This window comes from Nannospalax galili, unplaced genomic scaffold (assembly GCF_000622305.1).
Source record: "Nannospalax galili isolate Female #2095 unplaced genomic scaffold, S.galili_v1.0 scaffold793, whole genome shotgun sequence".
Taxonomy (NCBI): Eukaryota; Metazoa; Chordata; class Mammalia; order Rodentia; family Spalacidae; genus Nannospalax; species Nannospalax galili.
Window position 1 is genome coordinate 459,962 of NW_008331997.1, and position 26,357 is coordinate 486,318.

Genomic DNA, 26,357 nt, shown 5'->3' on the forward strand with positions numbered 1-26,357 from the left:
GGCGCTACTCAAAAGGCCCAAGGCAAGACTGAGCACTGGGAAGGGGAGGAGACAAGCCACACACTGGCAAGGTGCTTCTCAGAGGCCAGGGCATCTCCCATGAGGAGTGAGGGCTGCTGTCCATAGCCTTGTTTTGAGGGGCTCCAGGAAGCCCTTGTAGAACCCATGTGCTAAGGGGAAGGAGCTAAGTCCTCAGTCTAAAGAAAACGGAGGCATGCAAATGGAAAGCCCTGGAAGCACTAGAGAGAACAGGAGGCATCATTATTCCCACTTCACAGAGACAAAAAATAGGCTCAGCATGGTTGGAATCAGATGACAGAGCTGGAATTGGAACCCTACTCCCTCTGACTCCGGGGGGGTAGGGTGTGTTAAATTTTTACCCCATTCTTATTTCCATAGAATATGTGTCCTTGTTTGGGTTAAGGGTGGGAAGGGAAGGGGGATGGTGTAAGAACAGAGAAGAGGCTGGGCAGATGGGCAAGGATGAGAATGATCAGTAAGCACTTTCCTATTGAAAAAACGGGGCAGCCTGAGGTTTTCAGATTCTAATGTGGTTGCCTACAGAGATTTTTTTTTTTTTTTTAAAGCATGGGGTTCTAGAGTGAGATGAATCTGGGCTGAGCGCCTGGGTTCCACCTCTTGTAGGAACCTCAGGCAAACATTTAATCTTGTAGGCCTCATTTTGCTCACCAATACAGTGTAAACAGTAACAGTCCTACCTTATTAGGTAGCTGGTAAAGATTGATGACTTATATTTAAGGGCTTGGCACAATGTGTCTGACACACATTAAACATTCAAAAGAAGGTAGCAAAAAGCGGGTGTGGCAGTGCATGCCTGTAGTCCAGCACGCAGAGTACGAAGGCAGAATGATGGGTCTGACACCAGCCTGGGCTCCATAGTGAGACCCTGCCTCTAAATAAAAACATAAAAACTAGCAAAACCCAACCATTCCTCTAACGTTGTTCCAGTGACTCTCCCCTCTCCTGACCTCCTCAAAATCAGCATCTGGCCACCCTCCTGTCTTCCTGCCTCTTTTGCATTCCCTCCATTCCAGAACTACTTCCAAGCTGCTTTTCCATGTGCATCTTCTATCTAGGATTCCAGATTGCCTTTGATCAAACAGTTTGTCCGTTCACGTGCACCAAACCTTTAATGGTTCAGGAATGGAACCATCCACTGGGCAGATGTTTCAATGGACTGCTTTTCCTGGGGTTGGCTGAGCAATCCCAGCAGGGCCTGGTGGGTTTGTGGGCTGTTGGAAATGACCTAACAAGTTTCCCATGTGTGCCTGCATTTTGTAAATTAGCTTCTGGATATGCATCAAAGCCTTCTGCCCAAACCACGAGCCTTTGCAACTACGAGCCTTTGCAAATTTGCCAGCTATTAAATGGAATTTACTGCCACTCAGGAATGTCTCCCACTAATTAGAGATAGATAGATGGATATATGAAAGGTTAGGGTGGGAAACTGAGAATGAAGTTTATTGACTTCCTGTCAGGGATCTTAGCTATTTTTATACCTTCACCCTGTTGGCAGACTGGTGAAGCCTATGGGCCCTTTCTCAGAATGTTTTAAAATGAATAAAAGAAAATGCATAGCCCAACTACAGAGAAAACCAATATAAGTGAAATATAATTACTAAAGTTTGAAACACCAAGGGGGTAACACAGCAATATATGCTTTATTTTATTAGCACATTAAATAACAGGCTCTAGAGGCTGATGTTATAACTACTAGAATCTCAAAGCCACAGTCAACATAAATAATTCTTCAAGATACCTACAGCAACTAAAATGCAATAGAAAATATTATTCTTTTTATTGGTGACAATGTCACAGATACTGAAAATAAACTGTGGAATTTTAAAGTATTTTATTTACTATATTTTATGTGTATGAGTATATTGCCTTCATGTATGTAAGTGCACCTGTGCCTTACAGAGGTCAGAAGAGGGCATTGGATCCCCTGGAACTGGAGTTAAGAATGGTTGTTAGTTACCATGTGAGTTCTGGGAATTGAACCCAGGTCCTCTGCAAGAGCAACCAGTGCTCTTAACTGCTGAGCCATCTCTCCAGTCCCATAAACTGTGGTTTGTACCCTACACTGATGATTGAAAACAAAGTGTCATACAAAGATATTTCTTTTTTTCCCCATCCAAGTTTACAGATTTCTCTTAATTCTATAGATGGAACCTTGGGGTCATTGACCCCAAGTTAAGAATCCTTGTTCCACCTTTTACAGCTCATAGACATTTTAAAAAATAGTTTATTTATAATTTTTGTTTTATGTGTGTGAGTGTTCTGCCTGCATGTATGTAAGTGTACCCATGCATGCAAGGCCTATAGGCCAGAAAAGGGTATGGGATCCCCTGGAACTGGAGCTATGGATGGCTGTTAGCCACCATGTGGGTGCTGGGAACTGTACCAGGTTCTCTAGAAGAATGTAAGTGTTCTAGAGAACACTCACTGAGCCATTTCTCCATCTTCCAAGCTCATAGACATTTGTACTGGGCATCACCCTGAGTTCTGGCTTACTCTTAAAGAATCCTCACCCACCCCTTTTCTGCCCCTAAGGACCAGTTCTACAGATATACTCCTTCTCTGCCTGCCCCATGCCCAGGTTGCCTGACCCCTGCCAGAGCCTGGCAAAGAAAAATCCTCAGTTTCTGGGAAACTCACCACACCATCATCTGTCTCAAGCCTGGGCTTAGACACCAATACTGCTTTTCCTGGCTTCTCTCTTCCTTCCTCAGAGCTTACAGCAGTCTCTGCTTTCTGTGTCAGAAAAGCCCTTCATTAGCGTAATCAACGCTCTGGCAGATGATGAAGCTGAAGATCGTAACCCTGAGTAATCTGCACACAAGGACTGGTAAGGGCTGAAACTATTTGCCCTCTCCCCTCCACCTCCCTTTTCATTGACAGGCAGGTGGGTGATGACCTTTGTTATTTATTTATGAAAGATCAAATGAATGATACATGAAAACAGTCTCTTAAAAATTCAAACATTGGGCTGGCAGGATGGCTTAGCCCGTAAATGTGCCTGCTGCCAAACCTGCAAACCTAAGCTTGTTTCCCAGGACCCACATGGTAGAAGAGACTTCTGCAAGTTGTCCTCTGTCCTCCATGTATGCACACACACACACACACACACACACACACACACACACACACACACACATTAAAATGTAATGAAAAATAAAATGATTCAAATGTTACTGACAAATGCCCTCCATCCACACACACTCAGCATCACATCTGGTAAGTGTAGACCTAGCCGTACCATGTATTCAGCTGCCACCCAACTTGTCCTTTAAACCTTTCTCCAACATTAGGATGGCTCAGGTGGAAGGGAGTTAAGGCAAGAAACAGAAGGTGAGTGCAGCACCTGGAAACTCTGGAGAGCCCGCAGCCGCTGTCCTGCAAGAAAAACCTGAATCTCCATGTTTTCACTGGGAAGCCTTGTCACTGGGCAGCTGTGGCAGGGAAGCCGCAGCAAAGTCTACTCTCATCTTTCTGGAGCAGATTTTCCCCATGCCCGTTGTCACTTGACGTCAAAGCCTCAGACCAGAAATGCATACCAGAGGAAACTCAGCAGACACAAAGGATCCTTCCACACAGAGGGGGAAAGGCCCAGCTCTCTATATACGTACACATACACATACACACATAAATATATCTATATGATATGCATATATTTTAACCAACAAGTTTTTGTTTTTTTTGTTTTTTTGTTTTTTTTTACTCTAGGAAAAAAAATGAAGACGGGGTGCTGGGACTTGGGTTTTTGTTTTCCCCCACAGTGCTTTTGCACCTAGAAAGCTACTTGTGGGCTAGAACCAGGCAAGACAGGGAAAATACTGTGGGCCATTTTCCTTGAAGCAGAACCATGTTTCTTCATAACCAATGATCTATAGCTGTTTGAGCATCATATTAACCATCTACTTGAAATCCTGGGACTGCATTTATTTTATGCAGGAAACTGTGACAGGTCTATTTTTAGAAGAAGACCCCGCTCCTTAGATCCCACTATTTATAAAGACTAGAAGCCATTCACAGAAGGCCTAGTAGAAGCCTTTTAGCCCAATCTCTGTCTAAGAGATTAGCATTCTGAGGCACAGGGATGTTAGGGTTCAGCCATAAGCCACACAGATGTTTGGGAGCAGAGCTAGGCTCCCATCCCACCCTCTCTGGCCTTCAAGAATACACGACTAACCCATGTACTCTCCTTCAAAAAGAGCACAAAGTGGATCATTGCCTGAGTTAGGGTTAGTCAGCTCTGTCCAGCCCCAGTGTTAATTTCCTGACCCTGGGCACAGCAGCCAATCTTTCTGTGCTTCTCATTCCTCGTCTGTGCACCGGGGATTTCGAGGAGGCCATCCCAAGGATAATCCTGAGGGCTGAGTGTGCCAGGGTTGGACATATCTGTACACTATTCTTCCACTATAGTGCTCCTGTTTTGCACATAGACTCCAGTGGATCTGCAGTAACTGCGTCTGTACAACCACCAGAGAGAGGCAAGAAAGGACTGTTACCAAATCCATTCACCATGAAGAAAACTGAGTCCTCCCTCTTCCAGATGATATAACACACATGAGGTCAGTTTCTCTGGTTTCTGCTTTTCCGTTTCCTTGCAGTGCTGGGAATGAGCCACGGAGCGACAGCTCCAGCCCTGAGAACTGAGTTTTACCAGTAAGTATATTTTTGGATCCAGAGGTCCTAAAGCTCTCTCTTCCATCCCACCCCCACCCTCCCAGGTATGAAGAAGTTACCTCTTTCTTCCTGGCTACAAAGCAGAGCCAAGCATGCACTAGCACACGCTCCAGGGCCTTTCCTCATAAACTGGAAACAGCACAGTGCCTGACACAGAGCAGAGGTGCAACGCAGTTTAGATGATTGAATTGCTCAATGAATGAGCGTGCACACAGAATGGTAAAGCCTGAAGCAGGAGTTTTGTTGCAGAAATCAGGGGCAGCAGACAAGATTCCAGTGACAGCAGGCAAGCACCCTATACTTTCCAAGCCTGCTCTGTGGGGAAGAAGCCTTTGACAAGGCCAATAGCAGGACCCAATCCAGGGCTCAGAAGGTAAGTGAAGCACACACTCCTCCTCTAGCTGAAACAGAGGTAATAGTGTTAGGGCCAGGGGAGGCAAACAGGCCAGGGAGATGGCCCATCTGTCTTCTTAATTGTCAACTCTCCCCTTAATAAGATTCTTTGCCCCTGTCACATCTTAGGCTGCTGCTGAACTGAAGCAAAACCAAGATATCTGTCTTTTAGCCATGAGCGGAAAGATGGCAGGAATGAAATGAGGCTTCGTGGCTCAGAGAAGCTGGGCATACCGGAGCCTGGGCCTGGGAGCTGCGAGCTCGGAGTCCCTACTCTCAACCAGATGTGAGTGTTTGGCAGTTCCTGCACCTCACTGACCTCTGTTTTCTGAAAAATTACAGCCTCAAATTTGGGAGATAGGTGAACCACATGATACTGCATGCAAGATATTTTTAAGTTATATTGAAGAAGAGCATCCACACCTTTCATCAAATTCTCAGATACATGCACACCACCCTCCGTTAAGGTGTTAAATACAGAATGATTTCCATTCAAAAAGTGTTTATTGAGCCCTTTCTATGTATCCCTGATCTGTGTCACGTACTCACAACTCAAACATGACAGGAGAGTCCTGCTTTGGTGGTACTCAGTGCCATGACAGAAGCATGTCCCAAGGACTTTGGAAACAAAGAAAAGGTGGCCTTTGGCTCATCTGGTCAGGAAAGGCCTTCTGTGAAGAATCTTAGGCTTAATGTTGAAGTTGAAAGCTGCCTGTGTATTTATTGGGCGTATAAGTGGAGAGTATTTTAGACAGCACACCATTTGCAAAGGCAACATGTGGTCTAGGAACTGCCTCAAATATAATCCTGAGTAGAACACAGTAGGATGCCCATTGTAGGAGGCCCAGGGAATGGTAGAAGGTAGAAATAAGCCTATAGAAAAGTAGGCAGGGGCCAGGTCAGGCAATGCCATGTGTGCCACCCTAAGAAAATGCACATGGTCTAGTTGCTGAATGAGCCACCACTTCCAGCATGAATATTCTTGAATGCGGAGTTGAGGATTTGGCTAGCTGCAAGTTGAACGTGGCAACAGGAAACAGCACAGGAAAGAACCACTGTTTTTGGCCCCAAGTATTCTAACCAAGGTGGGCACAGGAAGCTGCCATCAGACTCTCCTTTTCCTTCTATACTTGACCTAGTCAGGGGAATTCCGGTAGCCCAATATTGGGGCTGGAGAAATGGCTCAGTAGTTAAGAGCACTAGCTATTCTTGCAGAGGACTCAGATTTAATTCCCAGCACCCACTTGATGGCTAACAAGCACCTGTAACTCCAGTTCCAGGGGATCCAACGCCCTCTCCTGGCCTCCATGGGAACTGCACACATACAGTGCACATACATGCAGACAAAACACATATATACTTATAAAAATAAATAAAATAGTTCTTTAAAAAATAGCCCAGTATTGGGGCTGGGAAAGATGGCTCAGCAGTTAAGAGCACTGGCTGCTCTTACAGAAGACCTGGGTTCAAATATCTGCATCCACATGGCAGCTAACCATCCATAACTCCAGTTTCAAGGGGCACCCTCTTCTGTCTTCCTTGGATACTGCACGACATGGGCGTACCAACACATGCAGGCAATACACTCATATACATAAAATAAAAATAAACAAACAAATAAAAATAGCTCAGCATTATGTCTTAGAAAGGAAGACAATGATTAGCGCAGCCATTGAGATGCAGAGCTAAGAGCCATGCCCATTCAGGACCCTGGTTCTCATTTCTCAAAGGCTTTCAGTTCTTTCACCAAACTCTGCAGATCTCTGCATCCCCCCGCACAGGCCACTACTTCTTCTAGAAAGCCTCTCCACCCTCTTTAACTAGTTAGCTCCTTTCAGTCTTCAGACTGACACTGAACCTATCACTACTTCTCAGGGTACCCAATGGTTTCCAAGCAAAGAACTCAGTGCTATGCAGAATTCTACACTTTATTGACATGATTTCCCTCCATCTTGGTCACTGGACTGCAAGCTCCTTGAGGCCAGAATGCAATTCTTTTTACCTTGGTATCTGACAAGACTGGCCATTCCCACAACTCAGTGTCCTGTGACACATTATGGCCCACTGAGGGGGAGGCTGGATTTGAAAGGCAAATACTAGGGTGGACTCTGCTTTCCCTTCCATGGGTAACATACTCTTTCTTGTGCTGTCTTTAGAGGCTACAGAACCCTATTAGCTTTACTCAGGTATGTCCTTGGGGGTTGTGCTTTAAAGATGTCTTCTCTCCTGACCTCAACCCCATCTCTGGCAGCAAGCGATTTACCCTTTCCGGCTTGCCCCCTTGTTTGGTGCATAGGACTTTGCACAGGCCTTAGAGGTCATCCTTGAGATAGAGAATCCCTTCCCTCCCCTGGGAAATGCCCATCCTCACCCTCCAAGCCTGCATCCCAGAGTGCTTGGGAAGTAAGACTGACTTTTTTTGCAGCCTTGGCAAGCCCTCAGGGCTAGAGACGGCTCTGGCCAGGTGTGGAACACATGGGCTCGGACTTTCCAACTCCAGTCGTAATGGGTCGGGCTGCAGCAACAAAGTACTGGGGTCAAAGATTTGACCTTAAGGGAGAAGGGGTAGGGAAGGTGGCAGGGTAGTTAGCCAAGGGGCGCGAGGGCATGGCAAAATACCTCAGCTGGCGCCTAGCACCCTGGGCCCCGGGGCGGAGGTCGGGGGACTCCTGCTTCAGCCCAAGGTCATAGCCCAACCAAGCTCCGGAAACTTAAGCCAGAGGCAGAGAGGCGCGGGGCTGGGAGTCTGGCGCGGTGTTCTGCAGGAGAGAGATTCAGCGATTTTCAGGTAGTCCCGGGAGCTAGCAGGGAGGCACCCCCAGTCCTGCAAGCTGCATCCCGGTCCGTATCGTCCCGCTGAGGACAGCTGCGGGGTCTGTACCACCTGAGCCTCAAGGACGATGCGGTCCCCCTTCTCTCCGTCTCCTGGGGCCCCAGGAGTGGAAAGCACGCGTGGCCACCCTCCCGCGCTGTCGCGGACCCCAGGCTCGCAGCAGGGACGTCTGGCCCAGGCTGCCGCAGCCTCTGCGGGGACGCGGTGCTGGCAGAGGGTGCGGAGGGCGGCGGGCGCAGCCCGGGGTCGAGCAGGCAGGCGGTCCTTCCCAGCGCCATGCCCCTTACCTTGGCGAGTCGCCGGGATCCGGCGGGAGACGGTGGCGGAGCGGGGTCTGCGCGGGCGCCCACTAGGCTTCTGGGAGCACGCAGCCGCCACTGCACTGTCCACCGCTGCACAGTCCTCGGTTGCACGGTCCTCCACTGCACGGTCCGCGTCCGGGCCACACACCGCGCGCTACCGCACCCTGACCGTGCGGGGCGCGCACACCCTCCGGGTGCCCTCTGGCCAGCTGGCTCGGCTTGGAGCCGGGCGCACACCCTTTGGGCACACCCACCGCGCCGCCGAGCGCGGGAGCTGGATCCCGGCGGTCGCCCCTGAGTCCCCGCCTTCCTGGCGCTGCCGGGCTTTGGTGTGTAGGAAGGGGCAGAATTGCGACACCGAGGGGAGGGTATTAGCCTTGGACAGAGTTGAGGAGAAAGTTTTTGAAAAGCATCCAGGAAACTCTTAACCTGTGTAATAGCACTTTTTGGATTTCCCCAGCACTTCCACGTGCATTTCGCTCTGTCCGTCTAGACATCTCTGTCTTCACAATAGATGGAGAAACAGCGTCAGTAACGCAAGGTCATAACTTGCCCAACTTGGGACCCGAACCTAGGCCTGGCAAACTGAAATTCTATGAGTACGGAGGTCCTCACTTCGCCCCAGTGTGGGAAAGTGAGGTGGTGCAGGAAGTGATATAGCTTAGCCAAGCAGTTTCCTTTCCATTTTTTTTTTTTTTTGGTCTTTTTGAGACTGGGTCTCCCTGTAACCTCGGCTGACCTTGAACTCGCTATGTAGACCAGACCAAGCTGGCCTTGAACTCACAGAGATTCTCCTGCCTCTGCCACCTATGTGCTGGGATTAAAGGCTCCACCACGCCAGGCAGCAGTTTCCTTTTTAATTTCTTCTCTAGTCATGGCTGAAGCCCCACTCTGAAACGTCCGTTTCCGCTTCATTCTCCCATCCCCCACCCCCACCCCCACCAATATATACACTTAATTAAAAATAAAATAAATTTTTAGAGATTTATTTTACTTTTGACACCCAGGGAGCTTTCAGTTTCAAATATTTGCATTTCAATCACCAACCTTGAATGGGAAGATTGCTGAGGGCCACTGTATCCCCCTTAGGAAAGCGAGTGGTTTCTCCAACTCCTTACCCAGCCCCGACTAACCAGAACTGGGAGGAAGGACCCTGCAGCCTGCAGGTCTCCAGACCCCAGCTATGGCCCTCTTTGCTCATACCTGTAGCACCCACCTTGGGGTAAAACGTAGCCAAAGGAGTTCTGTTTTTGACGGTGTGACCCAAAAAGTGAGATAGTTTGAATCTAGGGATATTTCTGTGACATTTATTTTCTGTTTCGACAGAAATATTGTTACTAGGATGAGTTCATTTCTATGAAGGTACCTGGGAGCAGAGCAATAGCCCCAGAGCAACAATCAAAGGGAATGGAGGCTTGGCCTCAGTGCTGGGACCCAAGAGTGGTGGGGACTGGTAGCTGGCGAGCAGCTTCAGACTTTTACTGGTAAGGCCTGGTTGGTTTTTGTCACCCAGGGAAAGGAGTTAATACATCCAGAGCTTCTCATTTTTCCAGAGACGTCATAAACCCAGTTATTTAAGTGAGGCCTCCCAGTTTGCCTACAATTCATTTTAAAAATGCTAAGCCAGGGGCTGAAGAGATGGCTCAGCAGTTAAGAGCACTTGCTGCTCTTGCAGAGGACCTGGGTTCAACCCATTCCCAGCACCCATATGGTGGCTCAAAACCATCCGTCTTTAGTTCTGGGGAATCCTACACCCTCTTCTGGCCTCCATAGGTACTTAGGGCACATACATCCATGCAGGTAAAACATTCATATAAAGATATCTTTTGTGAAAAATGCTAAGCCCTATCCCCATAACCAGGGATTTGGGCACTCAAATTTGGGGCACTTCACAAGGTTTTACTTTGGCCTTTCAACATCCTTGTGTGATAGGCTGGATGTGAGTCATCATTTCCTATTTAGGCAACCCAAGTCTGGTTCAGGTGGGCTCCATGACTAGCCCAAGGTCACTCAAGCTGGTAGAGCTGTAACTGAACCCCAGGCATTCTGGGTCTTGGAATGTTCTCCTTCTGTATTCTTGTATCTCTCAAAGAACATGTTTCTTGATTTCTGGGCACTGTGAGCCTAATTAGACATGGGGCTGACACTGGGGTTTGTAGAGCACCTTTCCCAGGAAGATGCAGCAGCAGTGCCAGACTGCTGTCCTCGAAAGCAGCTCAGCCTGATGACTCAGAGATGGAACCCTGTTTCTAGGCTAGAGCTGAGTCAAAGGAGTCACGGTCTGAATTGGGGCAGCCTGGGCTTTTAAAGCCCAGAGCAGGGCTTCAAGAATGAGGGGAAAAGTGCACTAAGCAAACGCATCCACCTTGTATCCTCCACCCATACAAATACAAAAGCCACAGGCACAGAAGAGCTAACTAGAACTTGAGCTATGCTTTCCTGTCATCACAGGAAAGCAACAGAAATAGACTAGTGGACCTTTGCAGAGTCCAGGAAAGAAAAGACTCCTCCCAGGTGACAGAGCTTCTAGGATTTCAAGTTTGGGCTCTGCAGAACCACTCTCAGACAATGAGTGTTCATGCTGAAAGCTGATTTGGGATGGCTGGGCCCAGTTCTACTGCAACTGAACCTTGATGTAATCAGGATTGACTGCAGACAGAGCGGAGGATGCCCTGGGCTGGTGAGGAGTGTAGGAGGATTAGCATGCATTCAGTGTCTACTCTGCACCGGGCGCTGTGCTGAGCATTTCACCTTCATTATCTGTCTCACTGGGATTTGCACCATTTCTGTGAAATGGCTGTTACTTGCCTATTGAAGGCAGTGAGGTATAAGGTCCTTAGCCTAGTAAGGTAGGGAGGTGGACTCAAATTTGGGTCTTGGTGACAGAAAACTAATGTTTTCTTTTTTCTCTCTCTCTCTTTTTGAGACAGGGTCTCCCTGTAGCCCCACCTGGCCTGGAACTCGCTATGTAGACCAGGCTGGCCTCGAACTCACAGATCTGCCAGCCTAAGCCTCCCAAATAAATGCTGGGATTAAAGGCATGCACCACCACACCCAACCAGACTAATGTTTTCTGACTGAAGCCTGGAAGCTGCGTCACCCAGAATTTGCTCTGAGAGAGGACACTGCGCAGTTGTAAGCAGCATGGTGAGCAGACAGTTCCCACATACGGTGGTTCCTACCAAGTGGGCCTACGTCACTGGTATGCTGGCAAAAATTGAGAACCAGCTCTCAGAGAGGGCACTTTGTGTATGTAGGCTGTCAATTCTCATTCCTCTCTTTGGTTCTATGAGCCTTGTACCAGGTTCAAACACTGAATTAATGAATAATAAATCACTGATCTTAGAGGAAATACAGGTAGGCTCCTGTGAGCCTCTGGTCACATTTTTCATCAACCCCATTAATATATGCAATAATCTCCCCTTATCCACAAAAGATACATTCTTAGACTCCCTCGTGGATGCTTAAAACTTTGGATAGTACAGAACCGTACGAATACTATGTCTTTTCCTTTGTATACATAACTATAATAAAGTTTATTTTTAGGGACAGTAAGAGCACTAATAATAGAATAATCATAACAATATAATGAAAGTTATATGAGTATAGCTTCTCTCTCTCTCTCTCTCTCTCTCTCTCTCTCAAAACACCTTAATGAAACTGAACATGGTGGTACATGCCTTTAGTCCCAGTGCTAGAAAGGCAGAGGCAGAGGCAGAAGCAGAGGCAGGCAGATCTCTGTAAGTTAAAGGTCAGCCTGGTTTAACAGAACAAGTTTCAAGCCAGCCAAAGCTACAGTGTGAGATCTTGTCTCAGAAAACAAAATAAAACAACTTAGTGTACTGTGCTCACTCTGCTTTGATGAAGTAAAAAGATGAGGCAGTGACATAGATGCTGTGATGACTATCACCTCATATAAACTCTATGGTACCACGAGAGCTTATCTGATGACTGATGGCTGCTATACTGGGATGAGTGACAAGCAGAGTGGGTGGGTTCAATCAGCACACCCATGTCCTCATGTGATTCAGAATGGTGCTCAGTTTAAAACTGATGAATTGTTTATTTCTGGAAATTTCCATTTAATATTTTTGGACTTTGACTGATAAGGGGTAACTGAAACTTCAAAAAGCAAAACCAACAGGGGAATATTGTACACTTGTTTTATACATGTTTCTGTTGATAGATCCCTTTTCCAATGCTCAGTGTTGACTCAGTAACATTGAACTCATGGCTAAACAGTACTAGAACTCAGGCCCAAACACAGCTTATCTAATACATGCTTTCTTCTTCCTTTTTTCTTTTATTTCTTTATTGATTTTGGTCTTTTTGAGACAGGATTTCCCTGTAGCACCAGCTGACCTGGACTCACTGTGGAGACCAGGCTGACCTGGACCTCACAGAGATCTGCTTGCCTCTGACTCCCAAGTGCTGGAATTAAAGGAGCGTACCACAGTGCCCGGCTTCTTTTTCATTTTAAATAAATATTTTTTTATTAATTCTTTGAGAATTTAATTTTTTATTTATTATTTTTATTTTATGTGCATAAATGTATTGCCTGCATCTAAGTGCACCGATGTCATGCAATGCCCATGGAGGTCAGAAGAGGTCATTGGATTCCCTGGAACTGGAGTTATGAACACTGTTAGCCACTATGTGAATTCTTTGAGAATTTTATACAATATATTTTGATCACATTCACCCTTAATTCCTCCCATTAACTCCTCTCAGATTCACCTCACCTCCCTATTCCCTCAACTTCATGCCCTTTTTTAAAAATTAAATTATATATTCAATTTGTGCTGCCCTCTGGGCATGAGGCCATTGACTAGAGCATGATCTACCACCCACCAGGAACCATACCCTTAAAGAAAACTCATTCTCAAGCCTGTTGTGGTGGTGCATGCCTTTAATCCCAGCACTTGGGAGGTAGAGGCAGGCAGATCTCTGTGAGTCCCAGGCCAGCCTGGTCTCCATAGTGAATCCAGGCCAGCTGGGGCTACAGGGAGACCCTGTCTCAGAAAAAAAAAAAAAAAAGAGAGAGAGAGAGAAAAGAAAACTTACTCTCTGGGCATGGTGACAGTTTTCTTTAATCCCAGCACTTTGGAGGCAGGTGGCTCTCTGAGTTTAAGCCCATTCTGGTCTACATAGGAAGTTCCAGGCCAGCCATAGCTACATAGTAACATTCTGTCTAGAGAAAGGGGTGGGGGAACTGACTCTGCTTCCCCCAGAAGTCATCAACTGTCCATAGCTCCTCAGTTAGTGGTGGGGGACATGCTTTCTCCATTAGATATCACAGCCTTCTTGTTTGTAGGAACACTAGACAGCACTTGACACTAAATTTGGAGGCTATTTTAAGCAATAGAATCATAAAAAAAAGCCCAAAGATATGAAAAATCAGGCTCTAAATAAACCACAGGAGCATAATTATGGTATGAGAGACAGAGCAAGAAACAGAACACTGACTTGCTTAACTCAGCTGGGAACATGCATGCCAGGGAGCTTAAACTCTTCACCACTTCTCCATGTCCATAGATGACCGAAATTTTAAAAAAAAAATATTATTTTTTTATGTGTATGAGTGTATTGCCTGCATGCATGTGAATGCACCCATGTTGTACAATGCCATGGAGGTCAGAAGAGGGCTTCAGATTCCCCTGGAACTGGAGTTAAAGACAGTTCATAGCCACCATGTGGGTGCTGGGAATCAAATCCAGGTCCTCTGCAAGAGCAGTCAAAGCTCTCAACCGCTGAGCCATCTCTCTAGCCCCATGATGACTGAAATTTACATAAGTTAAAAAAATTGCAATAGGGGTTGGAGAGAGAGCCCAGTGGTTAAGAGCACTGGCTGCTCTTGCAGAGGACCTGGGTTTGATTCCCAGGACCCACATGGTGGCAAACAACCTTCCGTAACTTCAGTTCCAGGGGATCCAACACCCTCTTCTGACCTCCATGAGCATGGTGCACTTACATGCATGCAGGCAAAACACTCATATACATAAAATTTAAAAATAATTAATAATGGGGCTGGAGAGATGGCTCAGCAGTTAAGAGTACTGACTGCTCTTGCAGAGGACCCAGGTTCAATTCCCAGCACCCACATGGCAGCTATGAACCATCCTTAACTACAGTTCCAGGGGAATCCGAATTGGGCTATAGGAACCTGGGATCTCACAAGAATGAGGGCTTGTGTATTCTCACCACTGAGTTGATGGTTAGTTCTGGGATGATTAAAAATTGTATTTTAAGAGAGATGGCTCTGTGGTTAAGAGTACTGATAGCTCTTGCAGAGGACCCTAGTTCGATTCCCAGCACCCACATGGTGGCTATTAACCGTCCTTAGCTCCAGTTCCAGGGGATTCCAAAGCCCTCTTCTGACCTTCGCGGTATTGCATGACACGAGTGCACTCACATACATGCAGGCAATACACTCATACATAAAATAAAAATAAATAAAATATTTAAAAAATAATAATAAAATATTTTTTATTGTAACAAAAATCTGCAAATAATGAGGATGTACTACATGTGTTTCATGTGTACACACATGCATCAATCAGCTTATTATAAATTTTACTGCAATAAAATGTTGTTGCACCAAATTCTCCTCCCCTACCCTGGGAGACCCGTGCACGCCCTCTGGGATCCCAGGGCTGACAAAACTGACAGGATGTCTTCTATTTGGGTTTTGCATAGTTTAATGCCGCTCTGGAGGGGGTGACTTACAAAGGCATGAACTCTCATAGGCTTTTTCTTTCCCATATCTGAGACGCGTGCCATCCCGCCCATGGTCTCCGTGCTCCATTCCAAAATGGTGGCTATCCCTCCCCTTTTTCCCAATGCACTCAGCATTTCTCAGCTTTGGTCTATAGACCCTCCCCTCTGAGTCCCTGGGAGTTCAGTTCTAGTTGCCTTGGAGGACATGCCTACTCAACACTCCACCCCTTCCTACAGTTCTCACAATCTTCCTGCCAGTCTCCCACAAGGATCCCTGAGCCTTGGAGGGGGTGACAGATGCAGAATGATTTTTCTTTTATTGTGGCAAGATATTGACTTCTTGGGCCTCCCCATCATTCATCTTCAAGACATGGTCAGTGATCCATCTCAGTGGTGTCTCCCCTACTATAAAGACAAATGGAAAGAAGCAGACACATCTAAACAAACATGGGTGCAAATACAAATGCCTAGAAGATATCCCAGCAGGTGTACCATATTTATCAAACAGCATACTTGCCCTGGCTTCCCCACTGGGGCCTATAGCCTTCCCTGACACAGGGGGTTGGCCTGGTCTACAGAACCAGATTTGTGTTCCACCCCTAAGAATGAGTCTTTTCCAATTAGAACTTTTGTCAGTTGTATGTATGTTAGTAGAGTCATTATTGCACCAACAGGCATTGCTTGGCATGTCAATAGTGTGCAGAATGTGGAGTCCATCCTTGAGCAGAATCATAGTGGAGTCTTTTCCCCCAACCATCTGCATAGCACCTTCTGGCACTATGAAAGCCATCCATCTAGTGGCATGGAGCTTTCAGCTTAGTCTTGGCTCTGTCTCTCCTTCTCCTGCACTCACATCATGCAGTGTCTTCAGCAACATGGCCTTACCGACTTTCTGATGTACAACCAGCATTAGTGGCAACAGCCTTGGTTAATTTGAGGACTTCTAGGATCTCGCTGGCCCACAGCTCATAGGGGGGCAAACTACCCCTGGTACTCTAGCTTTTTCTTAACAGCTGTACAGTTTTGGGAGTCTTTGTTTTTATTTTTATACAGGATTAGGTGGTGTAGGCTTTTCCCAACCTTTCCAGTGGGTATCACTTGTGTCTTACCGAACCATAAAAGTCCCAAGAATCTTACAGCTGTAGCTGGCCTTTGTTTCTTCAGGTGTACATGATATCTTTCAAGTGGATTTAACTTCTGGAAAACACTCAGAGATTAACATTATATATTAAATCAAACACAGATAAGGTCTAACACAGTGTGGAAAGATTTTATCCATTTGTACTGTTTTCTCAACAGATCTCTGTTGGGTACCATAGCATGGGTAAGAGCATTAACTTGGTTAGTTCTTCACTATCTTCAGCCATCCCTTTGAGTCATTCTGCATTCTGAGGATTTTAAATGAAGCCTCTTTGTATCTTTATATTCTTGATGCACTCATGGGTACTGGCTCAAGTTGCCTGATCCTGCACTAGGCTAAGGAGGCCGTGCTGCACCTGTTGGTTTCCTTAGTCAGGCAGACCCTGGGTCTGCCTCCTGGCTGTAGCCATAGCTGCCTCCTCTCCATTGACCATATTTGTCTGCTGGGGGAGGTCCTGGTGGAAAAAACTGCCTCCACCCCTAGCATAGCCTTTCTCAGGAGAGAAATGAAAATTGTCTAATCTTTGGGGATCCTTAACCACCCCTGGGACAGTTTCCATCCTCTGTCTGCCTTTTATGAATTGTTCTTCAGGTTTTAATGCCTTCCAGAAACTCCTTAGTACTGATTTTTTTCTTTTTTTTTTTTTATCAATTTTTTCTTTAGGAACTTGGGCTCGACATAAATCTTGCCGCATTTGTCTTCGAGTAACCCAAAAAGTCCTCTTTTTTTTTGTCTTGTCTTTTTTATATCTTTTGTAGGTTGTTCTATTATTCTACAGACATATTTTACACACTGGTTTGCGTCACTTACATCTGCCAAAGCCTCCCTCACTTTACAAAGATCCTGTCCCATTAAGTGACTTAGCAAAACCATTAAACCTCCATACCTTTCTCGAGGTCCCTGTTGAATTAAGCTTTTTCTTGTATCTCTGGTGAGCACAGTCCTATCTGGCCCAGCGAAGTGGCCATCATATAGTGCTTTTCTCATACCTAGTTCTCTCAGTAACGCCTGTCCCTCTTTTATGGTCCTCCAATGCCTGCTAATCATGGGAGTCTCCATTGGTGATGATCAAGTATCTTTTTTTTTTTGGTCTTTTTGAGACAGGGTCTCCCTGTAGCCCAAGCTGTCCTGGAACTCACTATGTAGACCAGGCTGGCCTTGAACTCACAGAGATCCGCCTGCCTCTGCCTCCCGAATGCTGGGATTAAAGGTGTGTGTCACCACGCCCTACTCGTGACCAAGTATCTTTCATGCCTTGCACAAGCCATTTCATTAGGGACTGCTCCCCCTCCACTTTTTTGGCCTAGGTTAAACAGCCCATGTCTCAAGGACAGATGGGTGGTGATATAACTCAGCTGTGATGCTTCTGAAGGACTTAAACTGATATTATTTGCTCCCATGTCCCATACGCTCACGAGCCACATGGTGAGGGGCTCGTAAATTGCTTGTTTGAAAGTCTTTCCTAGTCCTAACAGCTCCAGTGTGGAGCATTTTCTCCTAGCTACAGTACTGTTAACTTTTTTCTCTTTTTGTGTCAAAGGTTGAATCTGAGGGGCAACTTTAGCTACTTTTATTTCTAGGTCATTTCTTTTCTCATTACTATCTGTCTTTTTCCCTGGGTCCTTTGCCTCTTGGTCCTCTAACCTTAAGCAAGTTACAATCTCCCTTTTTTTTTCTGCCCCACAGTTTATTTGCAAGTTCTAAGGCTAAGATGGAATTTGTCAATAACTCACTAGTCTTTTCATCCTCCACTGGGGCTTTGCCTTTGCAGTGGACAAATCTTTTATTATGAAAAGAAGTGGCCAAGCCACCTCTCTGATTCCCCTTTTGTTTCGAAAGCTTGTAAAGTTTTTTCTAGGCTTTCCACACTCCTTAAAGAATTTTCACACATATGTGGCTATGACCCCTCATCTCTCAAGAAACTGAGCTATTTTACATTTATAGGATGGCTGCGACCCAGGGATTTCCCCCTTTGAGTCCATTTGTGTCTGCATGACCAAAGTCATTTTAGTTACATATTTCACTGTCCATTGCATAACGCATGTAACTGCTGCCAGCCCCATTGTTTTTCTCAGACTCCTGTGATTTGTCTGTCCAGCCACACTATGCCAATTGTTGCACCAAATTCCCTCCTTCCCCCAGGAGACCCGAGTGCACCCTCTGGGATCCCAGGGCTGACAAAACCGCATAGTTTATGATGTCCAGGAGGGGTGACTTACGAAGTCACGAACTCTCACAGGCTTTTTCTTTCCCATATTTGAGACCTGTGCCATCCTGCCCGCAGTTGCCGAGCTCCATTCCAAAATGGCGACTACCCCTCCCCTTTTTCCCCAGTGCACTCAGTGTTTCTCAGCATTGGTCTCTAGACCCTCCCCTCTGAGTCCCTGGGAGTTCAGTTCTAGTTGCCTCAGAGATGTCGACATGCCTACCCAACAAATGTATATAGATTACAATTTACAACCAATAATCAAATATACATCCATATAGCCAGACGAGTCTCACAGTAAACTTGCTCTTTGCCTAACTCTTGAATCTAAGCTATGGTCCCCAGCATGCAATTGACAAATGAGTATGAGTCTGGCATCACTGCGGGTTGACACTGATGTTTACAATACAGAATATATGAAGTTAAAACAGTAAAGAGGTATGCTGGGAACTCACTCATTCTTAGTGGTATGGATGACATCTTTGTGAGTCAGAAAACCATTTTCAGAAACTGAAAGAACAACCCTCACTTTTCGTGCTAGTTATAATGTAATTGCTAACACATTTCTGAGTTTAATCTACATTTTTAAACTTTCTCCTTTACATTCTTTTGTCTGGAACACTGTTCAGAGTTTGTGTCAATATAAACTTTCATTTCCTTAGGATAAGTATTCAGGGAGGAGACTGCTGGGTCACATGACAAGACCCTGCCTAACTTTAGAAGAAACTTTCAAACTACTTTCCAGAACAGCTGTACAATTTTGCACCATCACTAGCAATGCACAAGAGATCTGGTTGCTCTTATCCTGTCAGTCCTTGGATTTGCATTTCCCTAATGACTGATGATCCTGTATCTCTATTCATGTGCTCATTTGTCATCAGTGTTACATATTTTTCTTTGTTTCTTTTGGGACATTGTCTCATATATTCCAGGCTGGCCTCAAACTAGCTATGTAGCCAAGGATAACCTCCTGCCTTCACCTCTTGCAAGCTGGGATTACAGACATGCACCACCAAGCCTAGCTTATGGGGTGCTAGAGATTAACACTTACCAACTGAATCACACTACTAATGATGTATTTGCTTTTAATATATCTTGTTTCGTTGTGCTTGTATAATTTCATCTTTAGTAATGACTATGTTTAACCACTGACTCAAAAATTTCCTCAAAATTTAATAATCAGCTGTTGAACCAGAGAGGATGAATTCAGCACAGCTGTGTGGTTGAGGTTCCTCTCCTTGGGGAGACTCCCAGTCCAAGGCTAAGTGGAGACGGGATGGGACCAGGTCGTCTTCCCCAGGAGCCTCCCCTCAGGGTCTTTGCTATGAACTCCCTTCAGGCAGTAGAGACTGCCTGGTTAGAAATTCTCCCCACTCCTTTTTTGTCATCTTTAACTCTCAGCAGGTGTTAGTAGGAGAGCCACAGTTCTGTCCATTATCCCTCAGGTTCTCAGCATCTCTGCTCAGGGCAGACCTGAACTTGGCTGTCCCTAGCTGTTCCCTTGGGTGGCCAGGTACCTCTGCTCAGACTCACACGTCTGTTGCTCTGTAGAGAGAGTGTTGAGCCAATGGCCCAGGCCTTCTGTTCCTAAGGCCACCATAGGCCCAGGGACCACTGTGGTGGTTGCCCCTGGTTCCTTGGGTCATTAGTAAGCACAACTCCACAGTGTCAACATTCTATTTTCTGCAGGAAAGGCAGAAATAGAATGTTCTGAGGTGGCAGGAGAAAGCTATGGAGAGGTTCTTTCTGGACATCCTCTGGGCATCACACTCCCTGAGTCTTACAACTTCCTGAGCCTAAGTAGTCACCTTTGTGGCCAAGTGATGTCCTGTATCAGCACACACTCCTGTGTACTCGCTCTCCTTCCCCAGTCCACCTTCCTTCAGTCTGACTCCCTTGGGATGCTTTCCCCAGAATTGTTTGCCATAAGTTTTCCCTCTGGCACAGTTTTCTAGAGTAGCTGGTTGAAACAGCCAGCAGGCAAGCCGTTATTTATGAACTCTTTACTCTTGCCTTCTGGACCTGTCATACCCAAAGCCTACCCTTCCAGGCTTACATCCCATGATCCTCCAGCCACTCCTCAAACAGGTTTTAACATATTTATCTTTAGATAAGCTCAGGTTGCTCCTTCCACCCAGACTTTTCCTTCTTTGCCTCCCAACTTTTGAGCATGCAGGTATACACACACACACACACACACACACACACACACACACACACGCACAGCACCCCCACCACACACAAATGTACACACTGGGCACTGGGGGCATACCATAATTTCCTATGTCAACTACTGCTGTCCAATGGCACTTTCTCCATGAAAGCCTTAATGAGACTTCCAGTCAATGGAACCTCTGCTTTCTTGGAGCCACTGTGGCATTTTGAAGCTCACATCAGACTTGGATCTTGTTCTACCTTGCCTTATAGCACAGCCTTGGTGATCTTCAAAATCACAACTCTCTGCTTACAACACTTCAGATCGATCCTATTCCCAGGTAAAGTCTAGATGCTTTAAGAAGGCTTATGAGTCTAGCCCTTATTGTCTGTCCAGTCTAATGTCCTCTTTATTCATGGTCCTTACTCACCAAGACTCTTCTTGGTTCCTCTAATACTGAGTTCCTTTTTGTTGTGTTTTTTTTATTTCTGTCTGGAAGGTTCTTTCCCCGATTCTTTCTCTAGATAACTAACAATCACCTCTTAAACATCACTTCTGCAGAGAATATCTCTTATGTATTCCTAACTCTGGACTAAGTTAGAAGTTGTGGGCTTCTCCTACTGTGTCTCTGCCTTTCGTCCATAGTACTCAGCACAACTGGACTTATGTGTGTTGTTCAATTCTCCACCAAGACTGTAATCACATGAGGCGAGAGTCTCTGTCTCATCTGGTGTGTGATAGCATCTGGGTTAGTGTATATAAGTGTAAATCCTGGCTCTCAGTGTCTGTGAGTGAATAAATGACTAAGTTTCCATTGCCTTGAGAGCTGATGAAGATCACAAGTGAATAAAAAATAATTGAGAGTTTCAAGTTTTCTTTTACTTGTCTGTGATTTTGCATTATTACTTTGGTGTTTTATACTACAAAATATCATTCATCATCAGTCAATTCAAAAGGAATATGTTATCATATTATACCAAAGTCATTTCACATTATACACAAAAATAATTTAATGTAGATTAAAATGTAAAAAATTCATTAATAAAGTTTCTAAACGTTACTATAGTTTTATGTACTAAAAGCAGGCAAATACTTCTGAGACAGGATACAAGCATACACGAAGCTCAGGTCCAATGCTCAGCACTATATAAACTGGGTATGTTGGCACATGTCTGTCATCTCAGCACTCGGAGGCAGAGGCAGAAAAATCAGAAGTTCAAGGTCATCCTTGGCTACATATGTGAGTTTGAGGACAGCCTGGGATAGATGAAACCATGTCATAAAAAAGAAGAAGAAAATAAAGAAAACTGGAAGAGCCTTAGAGAAATATGTAGGTATACCACAGGTACTATTCATAATTTCCTCAAACTGCAAGTTATTTAAATTCCTATTCATTGTTGGATGGACAAAAAGCTGGAGTCTAGACAATGAAAATGACCAGACAGCAGTGAACATGAACCAATGCTATATATAATATAGATGACTCACAAAAATGAATGACAAACACAAGTTATAAAACATATAGACTAGGCAAATCCATTTATGTAACATTCAAACATGCGAAACTACTCAACAATGACACTGGCTGTCTTTGAGGAAGTAAGTCAGGTGGTACAAGGAGATTTGGGGCGGTGTTCTATTTTATTTTTATCTTTATTCTATGTGTTTGAGTGTTTTGTTTGCATGTATGAAGTGCACCCATGTTGTGCAATGCCTGAAGAAGCTGGAAGAGGTCATTGGATGCCCTGGAACTGGAGTTACAAACAATTGTTAACCACCATGTTGGTGTTGGGAACTAAACCCAGGTCCTGGTTAACAGCCAGTGCTCTTAACCACTGAGCCATCTCTCCAGCCCCTGCAGCATTCTATTTTTTTTTTTCTTTTTGAAGCAGGGTCTTCCTGTAGCTCCAGCTGTCCTGGAACTCACTATGTAGACCAGGCTGGCCTTGAACTCACAGAGACCCGTGTGCCTCTGCCTCCCAAGTGCTGGGACTACAGGCGTGCACCACCACGCCTGGCTTGCAGCATTCTAATTTTATAATCTGAATGATAGTTACATGATAATGTTACTTGGATAAAACACATTGAGTTATACCTTTATTATTTGTGCATTTTCTCTCTGTGTTAATAGTTCAATATAAAATTGTATTAAAAAATTAAGTAAATACATTTCAGTGTGAGAGAACCTTCCCTCTCAGATAACCTGAAATTCTGGCTACCCTTTTCTCACTTGTAGGGATTTACACACTGTCTGCTGGGAAACAGTTCTGATGGGTTTTGGCCATATTTGTAAAGAAGTTTTAAGTTTATCTTATTATATAAAGAAGGGCTGGGTACGGTGGTTCATGCCTTTAATTCCAGCACTTGGGAAGCAGAAGCAGGTGTATCTCTGTGAGCTCCAGGCCATCCAGAGATACATAGAGAGATCCTGTCTCAAAACAAATGATAGATGATCGACAGATAGATAGATAGATATATAGATAGATAGATAGATAGATAGATAGATAGATAAGTTTTGTCATGTATGCAAGCCCTTCAATGTTGAGTAATACTTAAGAGCTGCTTAAGACACAGAGTGGACAGGAACAGATTGAGTAAGGAATCTGATGAATTGGGAGGTACAGTCCATGCATCTGATGACCAAATCAGTCATCAAGGCCACCTTGTTCTCATCTTAATACAAATGACAGTGCGCCCTTTAATCTCATTGTGCTTAGATTTCTTCAGCCTCAGGTTTTCTATAGCTTCCGGATGATCTCCTACAGTATTCTCTGCCCAGGACAGTGCCAAGTAGCTCTTTATTTAGTAACAGCTAACTCCTGAATCCAATCCAGGTGTCACTGGTAAGAAATCTTTGGCCGGTGTGATGGTCTCTGAGATGACCCCCAATGATCCCCTCCTTCTGGCATTCACATCCTTGTGTATTTCCCTTGATACAGGCTAGATCTAGTAATTTACTTTTTTGTTTGTTTGTTTGTTTTGTTCTGTTCTCCTTAAAGCTTTTACTTTGATACATCAGGGGAAAAACTTACAGGTTCATATGGAAAAAATAGACATGATCACAGGGAAGCTAACCTAATCAGCAAACATTGATGCCTGTCAGCTAATGTTGAAGCTGAAGTTCTGGGAGTTAGACAAGCTACAGGGCTGAAAGGAACAGATTAGTATTTTTCTCCTTCTTCCTCACCCTCTCCTTCAAAAGAATCCACACCAACCTCCTCATAATCCTTCTCCAGGGCAGCCATGTCCTCACGGGCCTCAGAGAACCCCCCTTCCTCCATGCCCTCACCTACATACCAGTGCACAAAGGCACGCTTGGCATACATCAGATCAAACTTGTGGTTGAGACGGGCCCAGGCCTCAGCAATGGCTGTGGTATTGCTCAGCATGCACACAGCTTGCTGTACCTTGGCCAGGTCTCCACCAGGTACCACAGTGGGAGGCTGGTAATTGATGCCAACCTTGAAGCCAGTGGGGTACCAATCCACAAACTGGATGCTACGCTTGGTCTTGATGGTGGCAATGGCAGCATTAACATCTTTGGGAACCACATCACCACGGTACAACAGGCAGCAAGCCATGTATTTACCATGGCGAGGGTCACATTTCACCATCTGATTGGCTGGCTCAAAGCAGGCATTGATGATCTCCGCTACCGTAAGCTGCTCATGGTAGGCTTTCTCAGCAGAGATGACAGGGCGATATGTGGCCAGGGGGAAGTTGATTCTGGGATAGTGCACCAGATTGGTCTGGAATTTAGTCAGATCTACATTCAGAGCTCCATCAAATCTCAGGGAAGCAGTGATGGAAGACACAATCTGGCTAATAAGGCGGTTAATTAGTGTAGGTTGGGTGCACGATATCAAGGTTTCTACAACAGATGTCATAGATGGCCTTGTTGTCTACCATGAAGGCACAACTGATTGTGCTCCAAGGTGGTGTGAGTGGTGAGGATGGAATTGTAGGGCTCAACAACAGCAGTGGAAACCTGGGGGGCTGGGTAGATGGGGGAACTCCAGCTTGGACGTCTTTTCGTAATCAACAGAGAGCTGTTCCATCAGCAGGGAGGTGAACCCAGAGCCAGTTCCCCCACCAAAGCTGTGGAAAACCAAGAAGCCCTGAAGACCTGTGCACTGGTCAGCCAGCTTGTGAATTCAATCCAAGACAAGGTCAATGATCTCCTTACCAATGGTGTAGTGCCCACGGGCGTAGTTATTGGCAGCATCTTCCTTGCCTGGATCTGGCTAATAAGGCGGTTAATTAGTGTAGGGTGGGTGCACGATATCAAGGTTTCTACGACAGATGTCATAGATGGCCTTGTTGTCTACCATGAAGGCACAACTGATTGTGCTCCAAGGTGGTGTGAGTGGTGAGGATGGAATTGTAGGGCTCAACAACAGCAGTGGAAACCTGGGGGGCTGGGTAGATGGGGGAACTCCAGCTTGGACGTCTTTTCGTAATCAACAGAGAGCTGTTCCATCAGCAGGGAGGTGAACCCAGAGCCAGTTCCCCCACCAAAGCTGTGGAAAACCAAGAAGCCCTGAAGACCTGTGCACTGGTCAGCCAGCTTGTGAATTCAATCCAAGACAAGGTCAATGATCTCCTTACCAATGGTGTAGTGCCCATGGGCATAGTTATTGGCAGCATCTTCCTTGCCTGTGATGAGCTGCTCAGGGTGGAAGAGCTAGTGGTAGGTACCAGTGCAAACTTCATAAATGACTCTAGGTTCCAGGTCTACAAACTGCCCTGGGCACAGGCTTGCCAGCCCCTGTCTCACTGAAGAAGGTGTTGAAGTCATCTCCTCCTGCAATGGTCTTGTCACTTGACATCTGGCCATCAGGCTGGATGCCATGTTCCAGGCAGTAGAGCTCCTAGCAGGTGTTGCCAATCTGAACATCAGCCTGGCCAACATGAACAGAGATGCACTCATGCATATTTGGTCCTTAAAGAGGTCGGCAGAAATGGAGGAAACAAAGGGAGGGTGACAGAGATCTCCCACTAACAGACTGCCAAGGAGTCTGGGGAGAAGTTGTAATTTACTTTTAACAGCTAGAATATGAGATTAGGTTACAGAAGCCTGACTTCTGTTCTGGGGCTCTCTCTCTTCTCTGCTCACTCTCACTCTGTGTCCCAGCACCTTTGCTCTGGGGGAAACCAGCTGCCTTGGTGGGAATAACCTTGTTTTTGGTGAACAACCAGTAAGATCCAAGGCCTGCCAGTAGTCAAGTGAGTATGCTTGGGCTGATTCTTTCCCTAGTCAAATGTTCAGACAATAGCAACCCTAGTTGATACTTGATTGCTTCCTTGGAGACACTGACCCAGAGACAGGCACCTAGATTATTGGCCCTATAAAAACTGTGAGTTAATACAAGATTGCTGTCTAAGCAGCTAGAGGTTAATTTGTTACACAGTAAGAGGAAGCTAACACAGCCCACATTCACTACTCCCCTACCCCAAGTTGGATTTGTCTAAGGCTTCCCAAGGTCATGGTATTTATCACACCTTGTAGGACTCCTCTGCTTACTTGCCCATCTCTCCCATGGAAGGAACCAGAAACCACATATCTTAAGCTTTTTCATTCCAGTTCTTAGAACTAAGTTGTATTAAGTAAGTGTCTGGTAGACACTTGAAAGAGTAGAGGAGAGCTGCTTTTCTTGGAGGCAGTCGTCTCTCTGATTCTCAATCTTCTAATTTTAAAACAACAACAAAAGTTTTGGAAATCTTTAAGAGATAAGTGGGTGTAACTTGGGAAATAATTATATGTGAGAGGTAACCGAAAATGATGGGCCAAATTTTGGGTATCTAAGTACTTCTAAGAGAAAGAGGAAATAGCATCAGAGGAAAAACCAGTTCATAGTGGAGGGTGGTGAGTTAGTTTTGAACTTGCTGAAATTGAGGTA

General features: G+C 45.5%; 1 protein-coding gene and 1 pseudogene across 1 annotated transcript in view; both read right to left on the reverse strand.

The window, feature by feature from the left end:
- Kank4 (KN motif and ankyrin repeat domains 4) overlaps nt 1-8,414 on the reverse strand; it is a 70,898-nt gene extending 62,484 nt beyond the window's left edge. The window contains exon 1 of the mRNA XM_008827157.3: nt 8,224-8,414. The gene's annotated coding sequence lies outside the window, so the exon portion shown is untranslated. The remainder of the gene's footprint in view (nt 1-8,223) is intronic.
- A 15,204-nt stretch (nt 8,415-23,618) lies between these two features.
- On the reverse strand, nt 23,619-25,391 carry LOC103729168 (annotated as a pseudogene).
- Nucleotides 25,392-26,357: the final 966 nt, after the last annotated feature.